Genomic DNA, 10141 nt, shown 5'->3' with positions numbered 1-10141 from the left:
TCGGAGTCTGTTATTTTTTTCCCCTTTGTTTTCTTACGGGCCTAATTCACAGGTGATAGACCCTGAGGGAGGGGGCGGATCTGTTTTCTTTTGACTGGGGCTTTTCCCAGCAGGCCATGTTTGAATGTTATCCAGGCCCCATGGGTAACAAGATGGGATCAGACCCCAAGGAATTAGGTAAGCCCCCTTTAGCAACGAAAGGGGGAATGTGCACACTGATTGCCCCCCCAGGTAACACTCGCTTACACTGGGTTTGCTAGAAAATAAAAATGGTTTTATTAAGTTGAAGCAGTAGGTTTTAAGTACAGTAGAGTCCGGATTATCCTTCATTTGGTAATCCGACACTCCGCTTTATCTGACCCTGCAGCTCCCAGGGACAAAGCAGTGCTGCAGCATCAGCGAATCCAGGGCACGGTGTGGGGGAATGGCCCCGCTTGCTGCCTCTGTCGCTGTCCTGGAGCCGCTGATGCTGCCCCTGCCGGTGCCGCTTTGTCCCCGGGAGCTGCAGGGTCGGATAAAGCGCGGGCTGGGAGAACGGCCCCACATGCTGCCCCGTAGCTCTCCTGGAGCTGCTGATGCCTGCAGCTCCCTGGGACGAAGCGACGCCGGCAGGAGCAGCATCAGCGGCTCCAAGAGAGCAACGGGGCAGCGAGCGGGGCCATTGTCCCACCCCGTGCCCTGGAGCCACTGATGCCGCTCCTGCTGGCGCCACTTCGTCCCCAGGAGCTGTAGGCATCAGCGGCTCCAGGAGAGCTATGGGGCAGGAGAGCTACGGGGCAGCAAGTGGGGCCATTCTCCCTGCCTGCGCCCTGGAGCCGCTGATGCCTGCAGCTCCCGGGGATGAATCAGCACCGGCAGGAGCAGCATCAGCGGCTCCAGGGCACGGGGCGGGAGAAGGGCCCCCGTTGCTCTCTTGGAGCTGCTGATGCCGCTCCTGCCGGTGCCACTTTGTCCCCGAAAGCTGCAGGCATCAGCGGCTCCAGGAGAGCTACGGGGCAGCGAGCGGGGCCGGGCACCAGGGAGCTGCAGCAGGGAGGGAAGGTGCCAGGGCCAGGCAGGAATGGGGCCAGGCTACAGTAGAGTCCCTATCATCTGACATATTCGGTAATCCGACCACGTGTCAGCCCCGTTTAGGTCGGATAATTGGGACTCTACTGTAGTAATAAGTGAGAACAGGCAGAGCAAAGTAGGTTACAAATCAAAAGAAAGAAAACCGCTTGGCTAATTCTACATTGAAACCTCAGTACAAACTTAATCAAACTCGCCCTAAAACCTTTTTTCCAGCTGCCCCTCCAAACCAGGGCTTTCTTCCACACCCTGGGGTCCCTGGCCCCTTCCTTCAGGTGCAGCCCAGCCAAAAGACCCTGGCCTCTCCTTTCCTTTTCCTTTTGTTAAGGAATTGAGGCCACTCCCTACCAACCACAGGGGCAGCCTGTGATTACGTCACGGCTGTGCAGACGGGGGCGCCAATCATGCCTTCGGCCTGGAGCCTCAGGCCGCTCCTGCAACCACTGCTCAAACTTAAGGACAAAAGATTGTTTAACAGTGGCTCACCTAGAAGTTTCAGGTAACACCCTCCATGTCTCCCATTCACACATTTGAGACTCACAAAGTATTTCCCACTCCATCGGTCTAATTTTACACACACAAATGATACATACAACAGAGTAAGATAAACAGAACCAGCTCTGAAATTTAGTATTGTTCAAGGTATACATTAGTGCTGTGCTTCCTGGGTGAAGCCTCATCCTGTTCTCCAGATGGGTGAAAGGAAGAAGAAACTGATCCTAGCCCACATCACATCCCAAAATCAGGGTGGGTTTGTTCTCCATAGGGTTATATTTGGGGAAGAAGAGGGCAAAAAAGGAGGCAGTGCTCTTGGCTCAGCTCTGAATGCCATTAGCATTGTGGTTCTGTTTGTCCCAGAGGGAGGAGGTGTTGACCTAGTTAGCCCTTGCCGGTTGTAGCATGATTCATCTACTGTTCGTGTAGTTAGGGAGGAGAGGAGAAATGCTAGCACTTTCACGGTGACCAGATTTACAGCGGGGATTGGAGCACACAGGGAGGGTGGAGTAGCATACAGGCAAAGAAACTTAACCCTTCCACCTACAGAGAACAGGTAGCACAGAGAAACCTTAAGGTCCTCCCCGACCCTATCTGGTGATGAATGGGAAAAAGAAAGGAGAAAAGCCCAATGATGTGAAAAGGAAGAAAATGGAAATGACCTTGGCAGATGCTGGATGATGGGTGTGGTTGGTAAACCATTGCCGCTTTCTCCCTCTAGAAGAGACATGTAGGTAGAGAGCCCCATTTCTTGAAGTTTATTTGAAATGGAAGATCATAGGGCCATGCTTGTGAGCTTCCATATTTCTAGACCAGCATCTAGTATTCTGGATGCTTCTCTGAATCCCAAATCTGTCTTCATAATTAAATTATAACAATACTATAATTATCAGGACTCGCCAAACCGCGGCAAGCCCCGTTCGCCAGCCGCACTGTCCGGTGTTCTGCGCAAGTCATAGGCGAGTAGATTACATAGATTGTCAAGCCCTGATAATTATAACCTTAACTACAGCTCACACATGATCCTGTGGCTGCAGAAGATTTTGTAGCCCTAGAATCCTGTCTTGTTTTAAGACTTCTCCTGAAGGGGAAAAAAATAAATGAGGATAAGGTGTGTAACAGGGTTTACAATAGATATCGATGGTATCCTACTCACCTCTCCTGCTGAGAAATTCTATACAATACTTTTAATGAGCGTGTGTTGTTCATCTTGCCACTCAAGTTCTTGTCAATCAAGCAAGGCTGCTGTTCAGTTGACATGATTTGTGTAGATGGCTTCCTTCCTCATTCTTCTGCTCTACTCTGTGCTGATTAGGCCTCAATTGGAGTATTGTGTCCAGTTCTGGGCACCACATTTCAAGAAAGATGTAGAGAAATTGGAGAAGGTCCAGAGAAGAGCAACAAGAATGATTAAAGGTCTAGAGAACATGAGCTATGAGGGAAGACCAAAAGAATTGGGCTTATTTAGTTCAGAAAAGAGAAGACTGAGAGGGGATATGATAGTGGTTTTCAAGTATCTGAAAGAGTGTTACAAGGAGGAGAGACAAAAATTGTTCTCCCCTGAGGATAAAACAGGAAGCAATGGGCTTAAGCTGCAGCAAGGGAGATTTAGGTTGGACATTAGGAAAAACTTCCTAACTGTCAGGGTGGTTAAACATTGGAATAAATTGTCCAGGGAGGTTGTGGAATCTCCATCTCCGGAGATATTTAAGAGTAGGTTAGATAGACATCTATGAGGGATGGTCTAGATGGTGCTTGGTCCTACCATGAGGGCAGGGGACTGGATTCGATGACCTCTCAAGGTCCCTTCCAATTCTAGTATTCTATGATTCTATCTCCATTACGCTCAAAGGACTGCTTGGGCTAGTGTGCTTAAACTGATCCAGGGAAGTGCTCCTTGCTAGATCTGTTTCAGGCAACATGTAAAACAGTAGAAAAATAACTATGCATTTGAAGGAGAAAAGAGTCCCCTAATGGCAGGCTTTGTGTTAACCTTGGGAACTAAAAGACTGTTTATATGTTGGGTTCCCTTGTGATGTCCTGGTTCTGCACAGTGATACATTGGTTTTATGCAATTATTATTGCACAGCTTGAATGGAAAGAAGATACAAGCTGTGAATATTGGCCTGAAAATGTAATTAACTTAAAGTTGTACATCTACAGATGTCAGTAAATCATATGCCAGTGTGTAGGAAAAGATACAGGCTTGGTCTCAAAGAGCCAATTTGCACATGCTGTTCACCATGAAATCAGGGACATGATTGGATCTGACATCCTTTTTCTGTTGTTGTGAATGATAAGTTCATGGAGATATAAGGTACCACCAAAGAAGTGTTTTCCTGGTGTAGAAGAGTAACTCCTGATGTATATCTGAAAGCTTGCAAGAAAATATATAATGAGAATAAGTCTTCAGGGAAAAAATATTACAACAGATCTTTGGATTTCAGAAAATACTGTCTTTTCTGGGTTCTGGATACTGGATAATATGCAACTAAAATTAATTGTTTTTTTGCATAGTGAATCTTCTGAAGGATGCCACATAGGTCTACAAGACTGGCTTAAAAATGCTGCAGAAACAGATAATGCCATTTTCTGTGCAAATGATGGTCCATGATATCACTGATAAAATGTGCAAAACATTTTGGAAAGCAGAATTTTCCATTGTTGACTAATTTTTCTTCGTTCAGTTCAGCTATGCATCCATGATGGGTTTTCCAGCAAATGAGCTGTCTGATTATGCTTGTAATTAAGAAGAAAAATTGTGAGCAATTTCAAGCACTTGAGTGCAATGTCTTCACAGTTAGGCATTCTGCAAAAAGATGTTGGCCTCCCAGAGGTCCAGTTGATTCAAGCTGTAAGTACATGTTGGCACTCCCCATTTCTGCTGCTAATACATTTGCTAGAACAAAGGCTGGCAATGAGTTTGTGCTGTATAGAGGCACTGAGACTGTATTTTGCAAAGATAATGTAACTAACCTAGTCAGTGACTTTTAGCAGAAAATGTTTTCTTTGTGGTGTCTAAAACAGATTGGAAGGCAGCGTGATAGTTTTAATTTATGTGGACTTCCTGGTGTTATGTTTGGATAAATTGTTAATATCAAATATATTGGTAGTCTTAGTAGCATCAGTGAAGTGGCACATGTGATACATGTGTGTATCATTTATTGGTCTGTCCATTATTTGGCTTCAGCCTTTGTTCTAGCAAATGTATTAGCAGCAGAAATGGGGAGTGCCAACATGTACTTACAGCTTGAATCAACTGCACTTCTGGGAGGCCAGTGCTGGAAAGATTCTGTTGGTTTGATGAACTGCTGGTGAGAAAAGGGTCCTTGTGAGGCGGTATGATAAAAGGTGTAAACCACAGTAACCAGGATGGTTGGGGTTGGCAGAAGTAGAGCTCTTTCACTTGGGGTACATCTAGACTACATGCCTCTGGTGACAGAGGCATGTAGATTAGGCTACCCGGCATAGGAAAATGAATTTAAATTTAAATGGCTGCCGCGCTGAGCTGATCAACTGTTTGTCGGCTCAGCGCGGTAGTCTGGACGCTCCGCGGTCGACATCAAAGGCATTTGTTGACCTCCCAGGTAAATCTCATCCCAGGAGGCATACCTGGAAGGTTGACAAATGCCTTTGATGTCGACCACGGAGCATCCAGACTACCGCGCTGAGCCGACAAACAGCTGATCGGCTCAGCGTGGCAGTCATTTAAATCTAAATGAAGCGGCGATTATTTAAATCGCCGCTTCATTTTCCTATGCCTGGTAGCCTAATCTACATGCCTCTGTTGCTAGAGGCATGTAGTCTAGCCGTACCCTTGGTCAGATCCTTAAAGGAGTCTGGTGAAGTGGACATTCATGCCTTCTGCAGCCTAATGATAATTCTTATGGGTTGTTCATGGATTGGTCGAAGTATTGGAGACCAATTCAGTTTAACCACACGCTGCCCAATTCCCACTGCATACACAATTTTTTTTTCTTGCAGTCAGCTTCTGGACTTCAATTTGCATGATGTTTGAATGCAAAGAGGAGTTGCTGATGTACAAGGCTCTATAAAAGGACCGTGATGTCATGGGATTGTAGTGCAAATGAGGTACAAAAACAGTAACTTCTGAGGCTTTTATTGAAATCTTCAAGCTGCTGCTCTGGGAAAATGATAATTTAATCTGAACACTTACTATGATGCCACATTTAGTGGTAGCTTGAGTCTTTTTCACTTTTATAGACTTGTAGCTGCTACACAAAACCTACACTGTAAAAACTAGAAGAAAATAAGATAAAGCTTTTAAATAAAAACTTGGTTCCTCTCTGCACCAGTACAACAAATAAACCTGCTAATTTCTTTAGTAGTGTGATGATGCTGGTCATAAAGGGAAATGCTTTCAAGGACAATCTGTGATATCCTCTAGGAATAGTCCCCGTTTAGTCAAACAGGACCCCAATGCTTTGACAATCATTAAGCTTGGATGACTAGGTAGCATTAGCAACAAAAAATTCCGGATTTCATCTCCAGCTTTCTAGGATGATTCATCTTTTCCTGTTGGCCAATGCCCTCTCTACAGTGATACAGGCATTTGCCATGTCATGGCTGGATTGCAGTAAGTCATTTTATTTGAAGGTGAGTGTGAAGATGATACGCAGGCTCTACCTCCACAAAATACAGCTGTCCACCTCCAACAATGTAGGCCATTATGAACATAGGTCTGATGTGCTCACATCCCTCCACTGGCTCCCACTTAGCTTCTCATATCAGTTCACGGCTTTGGTCATAATCTTCAAAGCAATTAATGGATTAAATATCCCACCAGCTACATTAAAAACCACATTTTTATCTATGAACCACAGTGACAGTTGCACTGCTCTGTGACAGTAAAGATTACAAAGGCCATGATGAGGCATTTGAGAGCTGAGGACAAAGCGCTCTTGATTCAGGAGATTCAGCTTTTGAGAGAAAGTTTGAGCAGAGATTATCTGGAGTCCTGATCTGTAGATGGAAATTGCTATGTGACAGCAAGATGGTGACACATTAGATGATGTAATTTTTCTCTGAAGTTACTACTGCTACAGCTATGAAGCTTTCTTGAAAGTTAGTGTGTTTAAGAAGCAAATGAAAACCAGATCAAAACGGAAATGTTCAGGAAATCTGAGTGACACATTTTCTAAGTCCAAAAGACAAATAAATAACCCCCTCCTCCCAGAATTATTTTGAGGGGCCTGATTTTGATCCTGCCTCCATTGAAGTGAATGGTAACATTTCAATTTACTGAATTGGGAGCAAAGGAGAGCCCCTAGCTTGCAGTTTTTACATAAAGCTCAAGTGTCAGTTTTGGTCACCCTCAATGCATGAATTGGCTCATAGCTATGGCAGTTATGACAAATTCTTCCTTTGCTGATCCTCAGAGGTTGCGGCGGATTTAGGGCAGGGCGAGCGGGGCGGCTGCCCCGGGCCCCACGCGTCCCGAGGCCCCGCGCATGTGCGTTGGCACCACGGCGCATGCGCTGTGTCAAGGGGGGGGGGGCCCTGCAAAATTTTGCTGCCCAGGGCCCCGCGGCGCTGCCCTGGGCCCTGCGGCACTCTCATCCGCCCCTGCTCAGAGGTTGAAGATGAAAGGAGGCACTGCTCATGTCACCAACCCCAATCTTTCAAACTAGTGAATTAGACCCTTCCAAACTATGGGTTTTTAAAAAAATAATTCATTGTAGGGGTTTTATTTCTCTTTTGAATTTCGAGCTCTTGGAACTTATCAGCTTTTTATCTACAACCATGAGGGCTAAAAGTGTTTTTCTTTCATTGGAAGCCAAGATTCTCATAATCATGTGACTCCAGAAGCTGGGTTTGAAGGAATGTACTAAATATGATGATTGGCTACCCTGAACTGTTCTTCAGCCCAGTCCCACCCATCCCTGAAGCTCAGTGATTCTCATGCTCAAAGCATCAATAGGGAAAGGGGGAGAGAGGATGCTTCTGGATTATTTTTTGATCACTACAGCCTGACAACTTGCTGGATTTATAGCATAAACCTTTTGGCAGTTGTAGTGAATGGGAGGTACACTATCCTTCTCTGGACATTCCAGCCATTCAGTTAAATGGCTTGACATCCAGAGCTTGGCAAAGACTATATCTTGGAACAACAGATCTGCAAGTAGAACAGGGAATGTTTAGTCAGATCCAATCAGGTTACTTTCTTTGTTTTTACATTTGTTGAATTTCTCTGTGGTGAACACATTACAGCCGGTCCCCGAGTTGTGAACAGTCGACTTACGACTGTTCACAGTTACGACCGAAGCTGTCGTAAATGGTGGACCCTGAGTTACGAATGCGATCCACGCTTATGAACAGCGCAGTCGCGTGTAACTCTATGGGGTCTGACTTATGAACGAACCAAGTTTCAACCAATTGCTTGGTCCGTAACCAGTTCGTAAGTCGGGAAGAGGCTTTACACTGTAAGTCTTCAGTTGCTCTGTAGCACCTAGCAACCAAGTAATGTTTCACCAAGTATGCTTTCTTTGTTTTGTTAATAAAAATCATTTTTAAAAGCTATGATCTGATTCCTGTGTGTAAGTCCCTAAGACTGCAAAGCCAGCTATTAAGAAAAATTAAAGTTTTTTTCAAGCTCTCTCAAGAGGGAGGGCTAAAGAGCTTGAGGAAATCTCACAGGAGGAAATTCCCAAAAGCATCTTTCTGGGCTCTCAGAGAGGTTCTTCCATTTGGGTGGTGGCAGCAATACCAATCGAACACCAGGGAATCTGTGACCTTGGGGAGTTTTTAAATAGAAGCTTTTAGTGGCAAGGTATTTTAAAGTCTCTTTAGGATCCCCACCTTCAGTAGGGAACAGCCTTGACAGCAATACTGTGTTTTTGGTACAAGCCTCCTTTATACCATTGTTTAATGTCCCACCACAGAAGAGCTATTTATCGATACAAGAAGAGGCCAGGATTGTTACTTTTGTTGCCTAGAATGTCTGTGTAGTCAGTACAAATTGATGGAAACAGCTACATGCATGATTGAGAGCCTTTTTTGCTTCAACTATTACCGGGTGCAATCATCACTGATATTAGCAATCATTTACCATTCAATTTAAGTTCTCTTTTTGATTTTATGAATTACAGTATATGCACACTGTGTAGGTGTAAGACATGTCTATGCCATGCCAAGACTCCTAGATCTTTGTGGTATCAGAGAGGCAACTCAACTACTCACCACCTTTATGCTACAGATAATTTGCATGAACAATTTCATTGGTTGTATAAGGAAAACTGGACAGATGATGGATTTCTTGGCTAACTGCCACGCCCAGGCGACAGCACAGGCTTTTAGCTGCTAATTTAAAAATAATAAACCTTTACAGAAATGTTTTTGTTCATTTGTATCATGTTAGAAATATCTTCAGTTAACACAATATATATGTTGTATTACGATAACTTTCAATGGGTGGAACAGAACACTAAATCACTAGTCTTCTGTGTGACTATGTAAAATTATGTCCCTTGAGAGGCTACAACACAATGTAAACTCAAACTGTTTGACAAGGCTCTAACTGGTCCACTTGGAAAGCAACTCATCCTCACATTCTTTCTTTTAAATACCCAGAGATGCAGAGTCCATCAGCAGAATTGGTGACTTGTGCAGAAATTAGAGGAAAGGAACAATTAAATTAAAAGTACATTGACTTGAGAAAGGAATACCTATTGATATTTTGCTCACAAGGTGGCAGTAGATACTCATCAGTGCTACCTTCCTTTTAAAGCTTAACAGTAAACTTCCACCTAAATCATTAACCTAATCATAGGGGGAAATTATATACAGTTGGGTCTATGGCCTTTCTGATGTGCTATTAAGCCTTTGTTTCCTTTTAAAATAGCTCTTGGGTCCTGAAGAAAGAAGGGAAAATTAGGAGTTGCTTCAAGAAGGGGACCAGCCATTTACACACTAATTAGGGGGAACATCTTAGCATGATGCAAAGGCAGGATAAGGTGAACCTCCTATTAGTGTGAATGGCAGCTGTGCTGCTAATTGTTTCCTGTAGCTGTGAAACATGCTGTGTGTTGCACTGACAATTCGTTTAATTTTTTCCCTCATTTGATTTTTATGAAATTGTTACCTTAGAAACTGTACTATGGTAAGATACTTTTTCTCTGAGTTGCCCAGCCCATTGCTTAACATCTGTCTCGTCTCCAAACATTTGGGCACATTTTACAATAAAATAAATTGTTTCTGTTTTCTTCATACTTGTGTTTTATAGGTGACGTACTCTTCCCTCGGTTGGTCATTCAGATGGAGCTACAGACGATGTGCACCGTTGAGTGCTGTATCTTGTGTATTAATTATTCTGAGCACATCTGTAGTTGTTTGCCTTTTATGACTTCCAGTTTATTGTAACCCTCCTCTTGTTTTTAATAAACTCTCCTCGCTATAATGGAAGGAGGAGGAAGAGGGTAAAATGGCCTTTGCCTAGAGGTAGCTTGCAGTATTATTAAATAGTGGGAAGTTACCATAAACTTTGTATAGCAGCTTTAATAGCCACATATGAAATTGGCTCAAAAGCATCTTCTACAATAATTCTTGCTGGTTTTTAATA

This window comes from Pelodiscus sinensis, chromosome 2 (genome assembly GCF_052426305.1).
Source record: "Pelodiscus sinensis isolate ZL-2025 chromosome 2, ASM5242630v1, whole genome shotgun sequence".
Taxonomy (NCBI): domain Eukaryota; kingdom Metazoa; phylum Chordata; order Testudines; family Trionychidae; genus Pelodiscus; species Pelodiscus sinensis.
The sequence above is the reverse complement of the archived record's forward strand: the minus strand, read 5'-3'. Positions refer to the sequence as shown.